General features: G+C 47.6%; 1 long non-coding RNA gene across 4 annotated transcripts in view; it reads right to left on the bottom strand.

The window, feature by feature from the left end:
• Window positions 1–7,909: 7,909 nt before the first annotated feature.
• LOC119706229 overlaps window positions 7,910–19,081 on the bottom strand; it is a 49,193-nt gene continuing 38,021 nt past the window's right edge. For 2 of the 4 annotated variants that reach the window (XR_005258454.1, XR_005258457.1), the window contains 4 exons: window positions 15,411–15,479; window positions 14,993–15,063; window positions 11,477–11,551; window positions 7,910–8,957 (listed from right to left, as the gene is read on the bottom strand). This is a non-coding gene — a long non-coding RNA (uncharacterized LOC119706229). Of the gene's footprint in view, window positions 8,958–10,901; window positions 11,552–14,992; window positions 15,064–15,410; window positions 15,480–19,081 lie in introns of all 4 variants that reach the window. The other 2 variants (XR_005258456.1, XR_005258455.1) reach the window with 2 other exon arrangements.

Here is a 19,081-nt window from a genome sequence, read left to right as displayed (position 1 = left end):
GAGCTGGGGCCTCTGCACATGCCCATGGCTGATCCCAGAACACCGAGTCCTCCAGCCTGTCTCCAGCCCCTGCCCCAGCATCCCTGCCTTGTCTCTTTGATGGAAATAATCATATTTCATAGTCACTGCTCCATCCCTGCCTCCTCTGAGCCTCCAGCTGACCCCTGCAGTGCCTTTGCTCAGGCAGCCAAAAACCCCAGGGTTTGGAACAGGAGTGCAGGACTTTCTCCACGGAAATATTGTGGGAGAGCAGCTCATTCCCTGGCCTTGCCCATCGCTCCCAGGGTGAGCTGAGCAACCAAACCCAAGATGGATTCTCTCCAGTCATTTTCCTCTTGCCCGTTACCTCATGCTCAGTACACCACAAGTGCACATTTCTGCGTGGCTCGGAGAACAAGAATTGTTCAGATGTTTATTAAACAACAGGGCTGAATGAAATCAGTCTCATTATGTTGTCTGGAGGATGGAAGTTAATTGGGAGACAGAATGATTTACTCCAGTTTGAAATACCAAGTGGGGTTTGGAGTAAGTTAATGACAATGAGGATCAGAATGAGGGTGTGGAAAATGGAAATTTTATTTTAATTCCTACTGAAGTACTGTTGTAAATGAGCGTGCTCTCGCCTCACTGTGAGAGGTTCCTCCCAGCTTGCTTTGCTGTTCCACATTTAAATGTCATCCCAGGGTTAAACACCATCACTGGACACTGTACAACTTAATTTTCTAAATAAAACACCAGAGAGGAGCCCGAGTGGCAACTGGGGGGAATCTCCTGGACACAGAAAATCCAGAAAAAACAAGAGCTGTGAAGCTGAGGAGCAGGGACACCCCACCCCTCGCTGTGCTGCCTGAAGCACTCCCACCATGGTCTGGATCCTGTCAATCCAAAATGTCACCACTGTCGTTTGGGAAAAGCCAGTGTGGCATTTCCAGAGTGGTTCCACCTCTGCCTTTGTGCCTGAGCTAATTTCTGCTGCTGAGGGGGATTTTTTGGGTAGAGGAGGCACATCTGCTGCAAATGCCGAGCATTTATTCCCCAGAATAAAGACAAATAATAGGAAGGGCTCCAAATGCTCCCAGCAGCAGTGGAATGGCTGCACAACAGCCCACAGAGCCCAGAGAGGATCTCACAGAGCTGAAGTGGGATTTATACTGCACAGAGATGGGAATGGGGCCGTTAACAGGAGAGCTGCAGTCAGGGGAGGGAGGGAAATGGGGCTTTTCCCATGAAATTGAGGGAAAAGCTCCATTTGGAGGGAATTGCCGAGAGTCTGGGATGCCAAAGCCAGGCACCAGCAGATGTGTGGGGGCACCTCCAGGGCCTGGTGCTCCTGGAAGGGCAGAGGCTCCCAGAAATTGGGAGCGCTCTTGGGAAATGGCAGGAAAAGATGCTGTTTATTTTCAGTGCCCTAAGAGCATTTCCTGCGGTGGAGATGGAGGGCAGTGACAAGAGAAGGAAAACAGTTCCAGGGAGCTGTTCCTGTGCTGTCCCTGCCTCACCTCACCAGGCTGGATGCAGGGATGCTCCACTCACCTTGTCCTGGAGCCTAAAGGCCACACCTGTGCTACTCCCATTCCTTTCTGAGGGCACAGAACTCCCTCAGCTCTCCTGACTTACTCTGAACCAGGATTAAACAGAATTTTGTGCAAAGACATCTTTGTTGCTATCGAGGGATGGTGAAATTCCCCCATCACATCACGCCAGCAACTCCAATGGTTTCCTCAGCAACTTTCCATCCTCCTCCTCTCCCATGGGAGAATCAAACTCCTCCCTCCCTCCTTTTGCCTCCTCCTCCTCCTCTTCCACGAAAGACAAGGCACCAGCTGGCATTAAGATAAAAAACCCACATTTTCTTCTCTCCTCCTCCCCACCAAAACATTCATGACTTTCAATTTTACTTCTGTTTTCCACCAGCAGTTTGGAGCAGCTTCTGGCTCGCCCTGAGTGTGGCACCTGTCCCAGAGGCTGGGGACAGTCCCACGAGCCACTGATGCCTGATGGCACAGAAATTAATCCCACTGGCACAGGCTGACCACGTCCTCTCAGAATTTCATTACAACCTTTTTTTTTCTCCTCCTTTAATTTCTTTTTACGTCTCTCAATCCCTGCATCGAGCAGTTGTTTATTGTTTATCTAAACATCTCCTGCCATTGCCTGATATTCCCTTCCAGCCCTCCTCAAACATTTGGCTTCTTCTGCCCTTCCTTAGCTCCAGCCAGCCCAGGACCAAATCCCCCTGCAGTCCTTTCAGTTTAACACCTGCTTTGGTTACTCCAGTTGCTCTTCCATAAAAGTATTCCCAAACAAGCTTGTAGCTCCAATATTTTACTCCACGAACAAACCTGGAGCTCCCACAGAGCTCTTCTGGAGGCATCTGAGTTCACCACAGGTTTAAAGATCACCTTTCCACCAGCACCAGCTCTTACACCACTGGAAATTAAAACTATGAACGTGGTTTGGATTATTTTGTCTGCAGGCAAAAGCAGATTGCTGTTGCAAGGGAGTTATTCCTGAGATATTGCTCTCTGCTTGTTCCTTCACAAGGACAGAGTTATAAAAAATTATGCAATGCTATAAGTTTAAAAATATGTGGAAAAGGGAAAAATAACAAGTCTGCAACATTTGCGAGTGAAAAAACGCCGTGCAATTCAAATCCCTCTGGAATTCACAAAACAGAGGAGTTGTCAAGTGTCAGTCCAAGTTTCTCCTTACAGTGCTGTTTGTCACCCCCCCAAACCTTCCCCGAATTCCCAGCTCTCACAGCAGTGGGAGCTCGCTGAGAATCCCTCTCCGGCAGAGCCAGCTGCCTCCTGGAGTGCCCAAAAGTGGGGAGGTCCCCTCCAGCTACAGCTCATCCTGTCCCATCCCTGACACCTTCCACCATCCCAGGCTGTTCCAGGTCTCACCCAACCTGGCCCTGGACACTCCAGGGATGGGGCAGCCACAGCTTCTGTGGGCACCCTACTTTAGGGTTCCTTTTGCACATGAAATATCTCCTTTTTCCTGATTTTCCTAGCTGTCCCAACACCAACCAGCAAAGGCACCCAACAATAAAACACTTTGACCATCACCTTTGGAAGGCTCTGCCCCTCTGCAGACACCATCTTCTGCTTCAGCATGAAGGGGTGTTGAGGCTGAGCTGGGTGACAGTGGCAGAGGACAGAGAGCTGGAGACACCTGAGGAGCTGAGGGAGATGCAGAGCACAGAGAGATGGGTGCTCCAGAAGAGCCCTTGGAAGGGTGGAGATGCTGGGCAAAGCCTCGTGGAGTCCTGGGGCTTGAGGGGAAACTGCTGGAAGAGAGTTCCTTGTTCCCTCCATCAATGTATTGACCTAGATTCCTGTCAATTCCTGGATTTATCCCCAGGAAAAGATGTTGTACTGCCTTTTCAGAACACACACTGGAGAAAAGGTGCTTTACATGTCAAGCAGGCCCCTTTTCAATTAGAACCCTTTGAATGCAGTTTAGCAGCCGAGGTATGAGATAAACAGCGAGGCAGCCACCAAGCTCATCCATCCACTCCTGATTAGTTCCACAATGCCTCCCATCCCTGCACCACTTCAGGTGGAACGTTCTGCCTTTCCCTGCCTCCTGAATTCCGTTTATTTGAAGAAATATCGAGTGAGGCAGCAGGATGCAGCAGGATATTTGTCAGCGCATCGATCGGGATTTGCATGGCAGGGCCGTTTGTGTGCAGCCTGTTCCTCTCCAGCATTAACCACGGCGCGGATTCCTGGCAAATTTATGGCCCTGTTCCTTCCAACGTGCTCTGTTAAGTCCCTCAGCTCCTGACAGGTCTCTGTTGCAAACACTGGGTTGTTCAGCACAAAACAAAAGGGCAACGCTGCCCTGATCAATACGGACTCGTGGGAAGCTGCCAAGGGATATTCGTCTCCCAGGCTGGGAATTACAGCAGAGGTTCTGCCTCTGGAGAGGCTGTGGAGCCAGGAATGCCCAGGGGCAGCAGGGCACCCACACCTGCACCCATTCAAACCCATGTCAGGGTCTGAATCCATGAAATCTCCCTCAGAATTCCAATCCCAGTACCTGTTCCGTCAAAGAAGACAGATCCGTGATCCACGTCCACTTGAGCCCCCCAAAAGAGAGAAGGATATGCAAATATCTTCTTCACATGCTGCATTTTACAGTCATTTTTTCCTCATCATTCCCCTCATTTTACCTGTCATTAAGAGGCAAAAAATCTTAAGTTTTTGTTTTCCCAGTGCCTGATTTTCAGACAGTGAGAACGAGATTCCCAAGATGGGAGCAGAGCAACTTCCAAGAGCCCCTCGACCAGTTCCCATCATCCTGCTCAGCCATTTATATGGGAATGGAAGCATTCCGTTTATATGGGAATTCCAGCTGTAGATATGGGAATGGAAGCAGAATTCCAGCCATAGATGTGGAATGGAAGCATTCCATTTATATGGGAATTCCAGCCATAGATGTGGGAATGGAAGCATTCCATTTATATGGGAATTCCAGCCATAGATGTGTGAATGGAAGCATTCAATTTACATGGGAATTCCAGCTATAGATATGGGAATGGAAGCATTCCATTTATATGGGGATTCCAGCTGTAGATATGGGAATGGAAGCAGATTCAGCCATAGATGTGGGAATGGAAGCAGAATTCCAGCTGTAGATATGGAAATGGAAGCAGAATTCCAGCCAGAGATATGGGAAGGGAAGCATTCCATTTAGATGGGAATTCCAGCTGTAGATATGGGAATGGAAGCAGAATTCCAGCCATAGATGTGGGAATGGAAGCAGAATTCCAGCCATAGATGTGGGAATGGAAGCATCCATTTAGATGGGAATTCCAGCTGTAGATATTGGAATGGAAGCAGAGTTCCAGCCAGAGATGTGGGAATGGAAGCAGAATTCCAGCTGTGGATATGGGAATGGAAGCAGAATTCCAGCCAGAGGTGCAGGAATTTCAGCACAGCACAGGCTGGATCTTGGATTACCAGGAACGGGTTTGATCCAGGCAGCACTCGCAGCCCCCAAAGCTTCCAGCTGCTGAGGGGCACTGGGAGAAGCAGGTCCCAAAATCCATGCCATAAATGCCAGGACCACGTCATTAATAGGAACAGTGATTACTTACAGAGGACTTGACTTTCCAAAGGGTCCTGGAGGTGACAGAGCCCTGCTTTGTGTGAATCCTCATCCGTGGAGCCATAAAAATCTCGTGGTTTTGACAGAGCCACTGGGGCTGTCCTTGGGATGAGGCAAAACCATCTGAGGAACAGATGGAGCAGGGCAGCTCCTGACTGAAAATAGACATTCCTTTAAAAATAGATGAAAGCAACATTTAATTTAGTTGAAAGGTGGAAATGAACCATTAAGAAATCCAGGCTCGTCTAAATACCTGCTTGTCATGTATATTTAATTGTTTTCATTTCCATTTGGATTGTGCTCTGCGCTTACACAATGGCCACAGCTTGTCCTCAAGTGTCTGAGCACGGAGAGGGATTTGAGAGGATTCTGAAAGGGAGAAGGATGAGGAGATTTCTGGGCAAAAATAGATGCCAAAACCACCCAAAAGGCTGTTATGAAGAATTATTAGTCAGTCCTTGATAAAGAGATGCAAAAGCAGGGGTAAGTAGCAGGACAAACCCACATTACAAATACATCAGCCATAAAAAACCTGCTGCTTGAAGACAGTCTGGTAGAACAAATCCCCATTTTCCTTCTTTTTCTTCAAACCAGCACAAACCTGGAAATTATTGCTCCAAACCACTTCACTAATATCAGATCAGCTGCAAAAGATATTTAAGAAGCAGCAAATTGCCAAACTTCTGATCGATGTGCAGTGGGATGAAGGTTGTACCTCCTGCAGGTTCCAGACCTCGGCTCCAAACATGTTCTTCAGAGTCCTTGAAAAATTCATTTTCTTCACAACTCTCCTCATTATTTATTAATGACTGTTATTCTGAATTCTGGATCACCATCATTTCCTCAAGCAGGAGCATAATTTTTCCTTCTCTTATCAAAACAGAGTCAGGAACTCGAGTTCCCCCAGGGTTTGAGTGTTCCCCCTTTTCCCCCAGCCAGGAGCCCTCATATCCAGAACTTACATGGATCCAGCAGGAATTTATGTGAGACTCTCAGAGTCTTCAATGTTTTTTCTTTAGAAATTCTTGCCAAGGGCGTTTGGTTCCAGCTGAGATAATGAAATTCAGAGATCATGACCTGGCAGTAGCTGGCCATGCAGAGAAGGTGTTTGGTCAGTACAAGTGGCGCTTGAACCACCAGGACATTTTTTTCTGCCCATCCACAATTCCACAGGGATTCTGTTCCCGTGGTCCCAGGGCTGGTCAAGCATCTGACTGGACCCCCCTGATCTTCCCAGCAGCTGTGGCCAGAGCTCCTCTGGCAGCTTTGCCATCAGAGCTGTGTCAATGAGGGGCATGGAAATTCATCCCAGGGGGTGCCTTCCTTATGGAAACGAGTTATTACACAGAGGTTCAGCTAATGTGAGCAGAAAAAAATGATCTCTTTCCTCAGAAGGAGGACAGATGGTCCTCCCTCCTTGTGAAGGGGTGGTTTTTCAACACAAGCTGCCTCTCCAGTGGAGAGGAGGGGGGGAAATCATCTCTTAATTACTGCTCCACTGGCTGAAAGCACATTCTTGGAGCAGAAGGTATTAGATGGAGTTTTCTCACACCAAAGTCAGACATAAAAAAGAAATCACAGAACTGTTTTGGTTAACAGGAGGAAAATTTATATTAAAAAACCCCACTAGAACTGGGTGATTTTTCCCTATTTTACACAGAACAACTTGAATCAAGGCCAAAGTCTGTTTCCTTAGGAGGTGAAACACAAACACCCAGAGAATTAAGTGACAATTCCTTCATGTTCCTGAGTTATGGATTAGAAAAATCGTCTCAGCAGCACTGATCAATGGGAACTTCAAAGAGAAACACAGCCCATCCATTACAGTTCCTCCCAATTACATCCTTCTGCTGAGAACTGCATTTTATGTTCCTTCCAGGCTTCCAAAAAAGAGGGAGCAGGATTTTAAAAAACAGCTTCTAAGCGAGTTTTACCTTTTTATTTGATTTAAACACCACAGGACTGGTTAAATTGGGAGTAAGTTCCATACCTCTGAAGCGGAAGCACCATTTTCAAACCAAAACCAGAAACATCTCAAAGCTATTGGTTTTTCTGATCATTTTCTTTCCTTTTTGTTGAGATTTCTTCAACAATTTTTGTCTAAATCCACAAATTATTTTGAGTAAGCTGAAAACCATTTACCTGATTTGGTTGGGTGAGCTGTGGGTTTTCATCAGGTTATTTCAACCTACTGAGCTCTCAGAGTTGTGGAGAGGAGTTTGGGATTGTTCCCTCCTTTTCTCCTGGAAACCACAGAGAAATGTCACTCCATCCTTCTCCCTCCATCAGCCAAAGGCTTCATTCAAGTGGAGAATCCCACCTGAACCCTGGAAAACAGGAAGAGCAGCAGCAGCATCTCCTGAGTGTTGGTACTTTCCTGTTGTGGGGTTTTTTACCTCCAGCCATCGAGCAGCTCCCATCATTCCCCAATGTCCTGTTGGAGATGAGCCTGTTCTGGATGGGAATTCCCACCTGCTCCACGAGAACAGCCAGAGCAGAAACCGGGAGCATTCCACAGAGTTAAATGACCATTATAATTACTAATTTTAAAAAGATAGCTACATTTCAACAGAACAAACCAGGTGCCAGCAATAGAGCTGCCTCCTAATGATCTAGATTTGATTTTGATGAGAACAGAAGTGAAGGGTTGCACTTGCAGCCCCTGGCAGGAACCAAAGCCCATCCAAACCTTCCCAGAAGACAGATGGAGTGTTCTGGGCCCATCTAGGTGACCACAATCTCCTTCTCCTCAGCTTCCCAAACCTGCCACGCCCCATGCCATTTGTTCGGGTTTCACTTGGATCACACCTGGGTTGGATGGCTGCCCACACGGAAAAGCTGCTGTGCATCCTGGTGTGGAAATCAGGAAAAATGCAAGTTCCTGTTCCACCCTGCAGGGAGGGAGGCTGTTTGGGGGTTTTTAACAGGGAGAGCTGCAGCTGGGCCCTCCCTGGAGCGCGTGCAGCATCAGCAGCTCCCAGGGGCTGAGCTGGACCAAGCCTGACCAGCACTGGACACAGCAACCTCCCAGGAAAACTTCCAAGTGCTGCTTTCCCTGATTCAGCCGTTCCTCAGCCCTGAGCAAAGAGCATTTTTCTTCAGAAGGCCATTATTTGGATAAATCAAGCGGTGTCAAGGCAGAGCAGGAGGGCCAGGCAGCAGAGGAAGGACAGGACAGAGCCACTCACAACACAAAACACCCACCAGCATCTGTGTTCTGGATCTCTTCCAAGGAGAGAGAGCTGATTTGGGCATTTCGTTATTTACATCCTACCAGCCCAAGTCCTTTTGAGGATTTTTAATTGCACAAAGCATTTTTCTGCTCCTTCCAAAATGCTCTTGATGTGGAAAGCGCTGATGAAGCAGCAGAGAGGGGTTTGTGTTCCAGCAGCTCTGGAGCAGCCCTGCAGCCCATGTCTGCTGCTCCCGAGCTCCTGCCAGCAGCCAGGGAGGAGGGCACAGCCTGCCAGACCTGTGGGAGCCCAGGGCACCAGGAATATTTCCCTGTCTGCTCCGGGGTGCCCTCACTTTCACCCTCATTCATGGAGAAAGTTTCCTAGACTTCAAGATAGACTGGAACCCACAAAAATGTGAAATAAATAGAGTAGTGCAGATGTATCACTTGGTGAGAAAATTGAGGGTTTGGGATTTTTAGCGTGGATGGGAGCAAGATGGAGGGCACAGGGTGTCATCCTGGGTTTCTTCTTCATGCTTCTTCTTCCTCCTCCCTCATGGGTTTGGGTGGCACTCACAGGTCCTGCACAGAGCTGAGTTTTCACCTGTCACTTGCCAGAACAGGTCCCAGCTTTGGGCATTTTTCTAACAGCAGACGGGGTTGTCTGAAATAAGAAGAAATAAATGTTTATACAGCACATTGGATTTATCACTGGAGTAAATCAGATGATGGTGGGGAGAAACAGGAGAGGAAGTTATCTACAGGCATGGCAATTTGAGAGAGCCTTCTTCCCAAAATACCTGAGCCAGGGAATCTCTCTGGAAGCTCAGCACCCTCAGCCCAGACCCCAGGCTGGTTCCCTACCCGTGCCTTTGGTCTGTAATCACTCCAGAGACACAACTCCCACTGATAGCAGCCCAGCTTTTGCATTCTTGCAAAATCAGCATCTCTTTTGGGTTTTTTTTTTTTTACAGCAAAATCACACACTCAGCTTCAGGGGGAACTGGGTGGCAAAACCCCAGTGAAAATCCCAGGCAAGTCTCCTTTCTGACCTGACTCCAAGTTAAAAATGCAGTAAATAGCACTCAGCAGAGAGCTGAGGAAATGCTGCAAGAGCAGTGAGCGGGATCCTTGCTTTGGGCACGATCTGTAGGAAAATAGGTGCATATAAAAATAAATTTCTAAAACATCGAGATTCACGTATGAACTGAAAACAAAGACTTCCTTCATACCCACAGAGCAATCCTACACACAGACACGAGGCTTCTGAATTTGGGTTACAAGCATTGAAGAGGAAATGGTTTTGTTCCTGCTTCTTCTGCGAAATTTGTTTTAAAATGAAACAAGAAGAGTGGAGAGGATCTTTTTTACAAGGGATGGAGTGACAGGACAAGGGGAATGGACTTAAACTGCCAGAGGACAGGGTTAGGTGGGATATTGGGATGGAATTACCCCCTGGCAGGGTGGGCAGCCCTGGCACAGGTGCCCAGAGCAGCTGTGGTGCCCCTGGATCCCTGGCAGTGCCCAAGGCCAGGCTGGACACTGGGGCTGGGAGCAGCCTGGGACAGTGGGAGGTGTCCCTGCCATGGCAGGGGTGGCACTGGTGGGATTTAATGTCCCTTCCAACCCCAACCATTCTGGGATTCTGTGATTTAAATGTCAATTTAAACCCTGGCCATGGAGCTCCATGGAAGTAAAACCAGTTTATGGCACAGTGGGGCAGGGTCTGTGTGTGCCCCTGGATAAACCCAGGTTATCTGAGGCAGCAGCTCCTCCCTGCCCTCCCCAGCTCTGCACACACAGAACGAGGAGCTCGTTAATTAAGGTTATCAAGTCCCCTTGCTTGGCTTTCAGTGCAGAGGAGAGGAGGCTCCTCCAGCTCAGCTGATTTATGGGATCCTCAGGGCATCTTGCTCATGTGTCCAGAGCCCAACTTTTCCTTTTCTTAAGCAATCCCAAAGCTTGACCTGTGAGGGCCTCAGCACTGTCCTGGCACTGCCCTGGTGGGCAGGTCCTGCCAGCCAGAGCCAGAAGGGGATGCTCTGAGCATTCCTGCACCCAAATCCATATCTCATAAAATCATCAAATCCTATGGCTTTATCAAACCCCATCTGTAATTCCTTCAGCAAAACCGTTCTGGTTTTATTTGAAGCATAGGTTGTTCAAGTTTTCAGTACCTTTTGTGTTAACAATATTGAAACAAGTTAAAATGTTTATGGATAATAACCTTCAATAAGTTGAGTGTTGATAAGATCAAGCAAAGTTAAGTTTCACTATGTTCAGGTCGAAGTACTCTTAAGTTACATTTTATCACTTTGATATTTTGTTAAAATTAAGTTTTTGCCACCGGAGTTCATTCATTTCAAGTTTAAGTGTTGCTCAACATAAATTACCCTAAGTTTTGTTAAAAATCATTTGTCTAAACTATGAGATATCTGGTTTCTATTCCATTGGATACAGTAGAATATCTGGATATTGTCATCCCCTTCCAGTCCACCCCCAGGCAGCTCTGGGTCCTCTGGAATGCCAGGCCACCGAGCTGGCAGCTCCCCAGGAGAGCAGGGAGGAGTTTTCCCCCTCTGTATTTTTGTATTTACTAAGACATTACCTTATTCTGGGGAAAAAAAATCTCTTAGTCCATGAGTTATTCCTGTGGGTAGAAAAAAAATACTTTATTTCCCCTTTTTATTTATTCTAAAAATAAACTGGCCTGACAGAAATTAATGAGTTTATCAAATTTTTAAGGGACTGAAAAACTCTTAAACTTAACTCAGCATCCAGTTTTCCCGTGGCAGTTTCTCAGCCCTGGTAGAAGCTGGAGATATTGGAGTGTGGAACAGAGATATTCCCAGATTTATGGGGAGCCTGACAATGATTATGTAGCCCATTGAGATGGAGTGGTGTGATTTAGTGGTTTGGAGGCATTTGTCAGGGTTGATGAATGCATCTGGTGATTCAGGCAATGAAAATGTGAGATTTCCAGCCAGTGGCAGATAAAGGATGCTGCCTGACACACGGGGTTATGGAAGGGGATAAAATTTTTATTTGTTTCTCATTTAGAGTTTTAGAGGGAGATGGGAAGGAAGATAAACTTCCTTCAGCTGAAGAGGCTGTGGAGAGGGTGTAATCCTAATGAATATTTGGCTTTCTTGTGTCCCTGGTTCCTCACCTGTCACCACTCACCTGCACAGGGCATCCAGGTGGGTGCACTCAGGAACACCTCCTGGGGATCTCCAGGCTCCCCCAGCATTCCCAGCTCTGCAGAAAGACATGGAAGTACTGATTTTCTCATTTGCCTGCTGTAGAGCACACTAAGGTTTGATACAAAGCCAGCTGGAAATGAGAAATTGCCTTTAGATGGGTCCAAAATATGGGCATTTTCTTAGACAAAATGAGTTAAACGAGCTTTTGAAATTCCAGCCATATCCAGACAATTTACAGCTCATTTTGGCTTCAAGTTCCCAGACAGAAACAGGTTCTTAGGAAAACACGGTATTTTGAGGTGTGCTTTCTACTGAATCTGTACACAATCCCAGAATGGTTTGGATTGGAAGAGACTTTAAAACTCATCCCATAGCAGGGACACCTCCCACTGTCCCAGGCTGCTCCAGCCCCAGAGTCCAGCCTGGCCCTGGGCACTGCCAGGGATCCAGGGGCACCACAGCTGCTCTGGGCACCTGTGCCAGGGCCTCAAGAAGAATATTTCCCATAATTGAATCAGTTGTGAAACACCAGGCAAAGCGAACTGAGGCCAGAGGCTGTTCAAGGCAAAAAGGAAGGAAATTGAGGATCCTGTTGCTTCAAGAGCAGTGAAGAACAAGCCTTACTGCACTGATGGACATCTCTGAGTCAATTACATGCCAGTGCTGGCCCATTTTCCTGGAATGTTTTATTCTGAAGCTTTCAGATGGAAATGCTCTATTTTAACTCAGATATAGAACTATATATTTTTTACCTTATATTATTTAGGGTTTCCAAGGAAAATGCATTCCATTCATACTCAGCAGAAGCAAAGCCATGCTCTGCTTTGAATCCCAAGCTCTGCTCTCACTTAACAAAACCAGCCTGAGCTGTGCTAGAGCATCAATCCATAGAGAAGTACTTAGGAGGAATAAATTGATTTTCTCATTGCTCTATGTTGGCTAAAAATTATTCGATTATGTATTTAGCTGCTAATGGAAACTCATTAGTAGATTTTCATTTCATGCTTGTTTGCACCTGCAATCCATTTTTCCCTGTCCAAAGCACTGTTTCATTTCAGTTCCGTGCTATAAATTTCCTTGCATATAAACTGATAAGTGTCAGCCAAAATCCAGTGTACGTGGTCTGGAATAGCTCAGGGCCATGGCTTTCACAACAGCATCGTTAAAGCAGCAGATCCCTGGTGATTCAGAGGGGCTCGTTAACTGTGCATTTGATGGCCTAACTTGCCTCATTGTTTACTCATTAACTTTGTTATCCTCGTTAGTGTCAGCTCCTTGACATTATCCTGTTGGCTCTGGGAGCCCCACAAGGCTCCTGAGCATCTTTTTAACCCAAAGATGGACATTCCCAACTTCAGGGGGCTCCTTTGGGGCCCCCTCCTTCCCACCCCCTGCTTTTCTATGGGATGGAAATTCAGTGATGTTCAATCAAACCAAGCTCAGTAGCCTCTGGCTGTTTGGAGGGAGAGGATGCTGTCTGTGGGAATAGCACCCAGTTCCAGCCAAATCTAACAAAACCATTGAATTCCTACTCCCCATCCTTCTCCGGCTTCATGATGGGATTGTGCCTTGGGATCTGCAGGAGCTGCAGCACAAGGACTCAGGCCCTGTGCCATTTACATTCTCTGAACAGAGAGAGACAATTCTCTCTCGGGATTTTTTCCTGGAGAAGCACAGAGAGAAGAAAAAACAATTCTCATCTCTGTTCTCTGCTCCTGTTGTTTTTGCACATGTGGCATGTGCTGGGGACATTGCTTACCTGAAGGGATTTGTCAGCTGCATTCTGCTGAGGCTGTTTTGTTTCCTTGGCCAGCTGGGTCAAAGCTGTGTCCTGGCTGTCTCAGACAGTCACAGGTTTTTCTTTAGTACCTTTTGTATAGTATAGTTCTTTTCAGTACAGTTATGATGCAGTATGAATGTAACACAGTTTTAATAAAGCAGCTGTTCAGCCTTGTGAATCATGGAGTCAGATGCCAGTCACTCCCAGATGTTGGGGTCACCCTGAATTCGATCAGGCCCTGCTTCCCTGGGATCTGCTTCCACCTCCAGCCAGAAACCCTGCCCAGTCTAGGCTCAGCTCTCCCTTCCCTTCTGCTTTCACCTCCCTGGTGGCAGACAGAGCCCAGCTCAGTCCGGGCAGACCCCACACGAGGGCAAAGCAGAGCAGTCACCCTGATTCAGCCATCCAATGTCCCTTCAAGCATTCCCAGCTTCGTGCCAGACCACCCTGGGCTGCAGCACTGGATGGGGCTGGGAAAGCTCCTGCTGGCAATGAGGAGGGCAGAGCTCAGAGGGGCAGGAATGGCAGAGCACCAGAACCTGCTCACTACGAGCTGCTGGGCATTTTCTTTTGGAGTAATCCACATCCAGGTTAGTGAAGCAGAACCTGATCATTATAATTATGTCACTTTTTGTTTTCATAGGAAGAAATTAATAAGTTTTTCAACTTCAGCAGAACTACTCTGAATTGATCCAAATATGAGAACTGACTCTCAGTGTTGTGTACGAGTGCAGCCCCCACAGAGAAAAATGCATTTGCTGTAAAAATATCTATTTTATCAGGTAGCTCAAGCCTCTGGGGTCTGCCTGCATTCCCCACCCGAGTAACTGAGAGCAGGAACAGCTCTGAATGTGCTTGTTAAGTGGGCCTGATCAATACAAATCTATTTCTCAATTAAGTAGAAGATCCTGGTGTATGTGTATTGCCTGCAGGCCAAAAGAGTTCAGAGCAAAACTGGATTCCAGAATACAAAGTTGTGTTGTTTTTGCTCTGTCTTTTAAATGAGCTTTACCAGCATGCAACTGCAATCCTTGTGAACTCTGCAGATTAAATTTCCTTGCAGTAATGACCACTAGGAATTAGTGAAATGTTAATCTTCCCACCTGCTGTGTATGATTATACACGAGCCTAATCAACCTGATTACAAAAGAAAGTAATTTCTGCTTTTACAGGGTTTTTGTTGTTGTTGTCTGCTTTAGTTCTTCCTGAGGAGCTGTGAAATTCCTTACCCTGTATTTTAAAGTAAAAATAATGATGAAATTAAAATGTGTAAAGGGGAGCAATGGAGGCTGATAGTAATTGCTTTACAAGAGATACAGTAATTGATGCTCTGAGGATTTATTGAAAGCATGGAAGTGAATTAGGAACCTGCTTTATCTGGATTTGCTGGCTCTGATGAAGTCACTGCGTCTTTGTGTCTTGCTTTTCAGCTAAACTCTTCTTAATCTTAATGAGAATGCTAATAATTACAGTGGCACTAAATTGTTTTAGGGACACAGGAGGATGGGAGCCACATTTTAATGTCATTTAAAGCCACCTTTCTGCTGCCAACCCTGAACAAGGAAATGCACCTAAATCCATCAGAGATTGGATCCATCCAGCTCCTTGAAAATTCCAGCCATATCCAGACACGTGGGTGATTATAAAGACCAGCTAAAAAGCTACATCTGATTGTATTTCTTGGCTTAAAGCTTTGTTAAGGCTGGGCCCACCCACCTTGGGAACAGGTACTGCAGTGCAGAGAGGCCTTCTGAGTCAGAAATCCAGGAAAATGAGTGTACAGATACCTGAAAATGCAAGAAATGTAGGGTAAGCCACAGCGAATGTTATCCTGCTTTGTGCAGCAGTCAAAGCCAGCTTCCTGAGCAGCCACAAACCCCAGAACACCTGAACTCCACCCCCTGCTTGACCCCTGCACGTGGAAACGCCTGGGATAATCCCCGGGTTCAGAATCGTAATATCCATCTGCTCAATTTACGGCTGCTAGTAATCCAAGACCATTCCAGGCCTGGTGAGCACCACTGCACAGGCAGGTTCAGTATTCCCAGAGCAACGAGATGCCAAATGTGCCCCCAGTGTTCCCAGCAGTGCTGGGATCTCCATGGTGACAGCGTGTGTCACATCCCTGGGTTACCTGAGTGATCACTGCCATCCTTTCATCTGATCCGCACTTTTTATCTCTGCCTCCGAGTGCACTGGGCTCCTGATGGAGAGGAATTGACAAACATCCTCATATTCCTTAGAGGAAAAGCAAGTTTTTTTCTCATCTACACTCCTGCAACTTAATTCAAGTAACAGCTTTTGCAGGGAGAGCTGCTCGTGGAAGTCAGGAATTTGACACACACACAGAGCCAGCCGTAAACTGGGCTGGAGGGTGGCAAAAAACACCTTGCTAAAAACATCCCCAAAAGCCTCTAAAGAAGCCCCCTCCTCCAGACCTGTTGCTGGGGCAGTCCCAGCTCTCCCACACCCCCAGTTCTTCCCAGCTCAGAAATCCCAGAGATCACCTCTGCTCTTCCTCGTTTCTGGCTATGGCACAGAAAATGAACCCAGGCTGAACCCAGGCCTTCCAGGAGCTGCAGTCTGGAGAAAAATCCTCCTGGGATGTCCAAGCGATGTGTCACCCTGTGGCAGGAGTTGTGGATGTTGATTTTGGAGGGTGCCACAGCTCAGCACAGCCAGAATTCCCTGGGCTGTGCCGTGGTTCCTCCCTCTCCCTCCTCCTCGTGCTCTCTAACTCTGCTTTGAGGAAAGCTGAACATTTCCAGCTTGGCCCGTTAACATCTTCAATACCTCAAACAATCTGGGTTCTCTCACACTTTGGGTTGTACAGGAATATCCTTGGGAGAGGAACCCCCAGGCTGGGAAGGGAATCTTGGAGATGGGAGACCCCTATCCCAGCCAGGATATCCCACCCAGCAAGCTCAGCAGCGGGACACTGTGGTGTGACAGAGATAAAGGCCATGAAAATGGGGTCATCAGCTGTAAAACTGCTCCCAGACACTCCCCAAGCCTGTCCTGAGGGCAGAGGGAGGCCAGCCAGGTGAGTGTGACACTGGGGGGAGCAGGACTGATTGCAGTGCACCCCCCCCCCCCAATACCTGCATTTTGGGGTTTAATCTGTTTCTAATTGGAGAAATAAATCCAAGAGATCACTGAAGAGCTGTTCCCAGCCCTCTGCAGTCCCCTGCTCCCCCTCCCAGCACAGTCCCCGTTATCTAACACCTGGGAGGGGATTTGAAAGGAACTCTTCATCTCACCTCATCCATTAGCGCTAAGTTTAGCTTCTGTAGGTAACAGTTTCTGTTTGAACTAATAAAGAGGTATGTTTAGAATCTCAGGGGCACACTCTCTGCTCATTTGAAACAAATGAGGATTATGTAAGGAGGAACAGGAGCTACAAAATAGGATTCATAAAATTAATTGGCTGTGAGCTGCAGCGGCGTGGAGCCACTGAAGGTGACGAGTGGCCACAGCGTGTCCTTCCCCCTGGACAGCCCTGGGGACAGCAGGGCCAGGCCTGGCCAGGCTGGAGCACTCCGGGCTCAGCTCCTGCAGAGCCCTGGCACCACTGCCACGCTCCCCAGGCTCCCCCTTGTCCCATTTATGCAGCCCCGCAGAGGCTCTGCCTCCCAAAGGGGCAGGGATGCTGCGGCCAGAGCCTGGAGGTTCTGCACCCTGCAGAGAACCCCCCCGTGGCTCCTGATGCACCCCAAAACCACAGCTCTGCCTCAGCAGGCACATGAAGTGCCAACCACGCTTTATCTGGCCACCAGTGCCAGCCCAGCTGCCAGAATTCTGTGCACAGCCCCGGGGCTGCCTGTGCCTGCTGGCCCTGCTCCTTCCAGCCCTGCAAACAGAGCTCCGTGTACTGATCCTAAATGCTGAAATCCAACTGAATGCTGCAAAATCCATCTCAGGAGATGCCTGGGATTCCTTGCAGGAGCCTGCCTGCTCCAGGGATGCTCCAGGACAGGGACAGGGCAGGGGTTTCTGCACTGACCCCCCTGCAGCCCCTTGCTGCGGGATCACTTCCAGCTGCCACACTGGAATGCCCAGTGGAGCTGAATCCCTGAGATTGCACTTAAAACACCCCTATTTTTGTACACATAAATCTTCTGGAATAGCTTCCACATGTTCTCCCATCCCAGAGTTCTCTTCAGCCAGAGAGCACTGAGCTAAGAGCACTCAGTTCAGTCCCCAGCACAAAACCCACCCTGAATCAGGCTCCGAGTGTCCTTTCAATTGCAGAGCACTGTAAAAACTCACCCTAAGCAGTGCCATACAAACAGAAAAGATACAAACATTAATATATTTATATCAACATATATGCAAATAGATAAATTTTATAAATGTATAAATATAAAAAATCTAACTATAAGTATTTGAATATATATATAATATATAAATACACAAATATATAAGTACATACAAATCTATAAACATATAGATATATAAATAGCTCCAGGAAGCTGCTGCAGGAGCTCTGCAGAGGAGCAGGACCTCCTGCACAGCTCTGAACTGGCAGCCCTGGATGGGCTCTCCTGGATGTGTCCAGAACATCCCAGCTGAGACCCGTGGAGCTGACACAGAGAATCAGCCAACACTTCAAATAAACAGAAGTACAACTTCTCCTGCCCTAATTAACACCAGCATATTGGAAACTCCTGGAGTTTCTGAGGCTGCCCTGCATTCCCACACACTGGCACCATCCCTGAGTGTTTGGAGAGCCCAGGATCCAGGTTCTGCTCCACAGCAAAGGCAGCAGAGCCTCTCCACACACACAGCCCTGCTCAAACACATTTATGGGCTCTGCGCGTGTGCCTTCAGCTGGAACCTCAGAGCCAAGTGCAGGGGGTTTATCTGGGGCTAACAAAAGCCTCGTGGCACTTCCTAGATAGAATGAAGCCCGAGTTTAGCAATTATTCATACCTTACACACGTTCTTGCAGGCAGTCGAGCTGACTTGGCAGACTGGAGCTAATTGGGTTTACAGCAGAATGAAGCTTTGATTGAAGTGCCTCACTTAAAAAAAATATTCCACATCCCCCCACACCCCTGCTAACATTACTCTGGAGCGTGTAAAACAACCACCCCACATCTTAGCAAAGGACAAAGGCAGGGATTTTTATTGCTTTACCAAGCAAAGACCCACAAGTGAATAATCCTGAATGTTTGATGTGCTGTATTCTGATCCATAATTCAGCGGCGGCACGACGGCTGCGTGTGCCTGACATTTCTGGCTGCTTTTGAAGTTCATGAAACCCCTGCAGTCACCAAGGGGAGGGATCCTGCCTGGGGAGCCAAGGTGGGCACTGAACAAAAGGTGGGAAGAAAAAGGTTCCAAAGCTAATGCACAAAAACCTTGGAGAATGTAAATGAATGTAGCCTCGAGTTTACCGAGTAAATAATTCAAATTCTACCGTGGTGATTTATGAAAATAAAAAGACATATTTAATGAGCCCAGCAGGCAGCAGGTGCTTCTACTTTAACATGTTAAAGGCAAAAATCAAAAGGCAGAAGCTTTTTCCTGTTTTGTGGTCACAGTTTAAAATAAAAGCTCTTCCCTGCTCTTCAGGGATGTGCTGTGCTCACCAGGTCTGCTGCTCCTAGGAGGGTCCTTTCAGTGCTCCCATCACCAATTTCCACACAGCCACCTGGAGAACCCTTCCAGACCTTCCAGGCAGACCACGGGCACCTTCCACCATCCCAGGTGTCCCCAGGCCCCAATGTCCAACCTGGCCTGGGACACTTCAGGGACCCAGGGGCAGCCCCAGCTGCTCGGGGCACCTGTGCCAGTGCGGGG

This window comes from Motacilla alba, chromosome 12 (assembly GCF_015832195.1).
Source record: "Motacilla alba alba isolate MOTALB_02 chromosome 12, Motacilla_alba_V1.0_pri, whole genome shotgun sequence".
NCBI lineage: Eukaryota > Metazoa > Chordata > Aves > Passeriformes > Motacillidae > Motacilla > Motacilla alba.
Note: the sequence above shows the minus strand (reverse complement) of the source record. Positions and strands in the feature narration are given on the sequence as shown.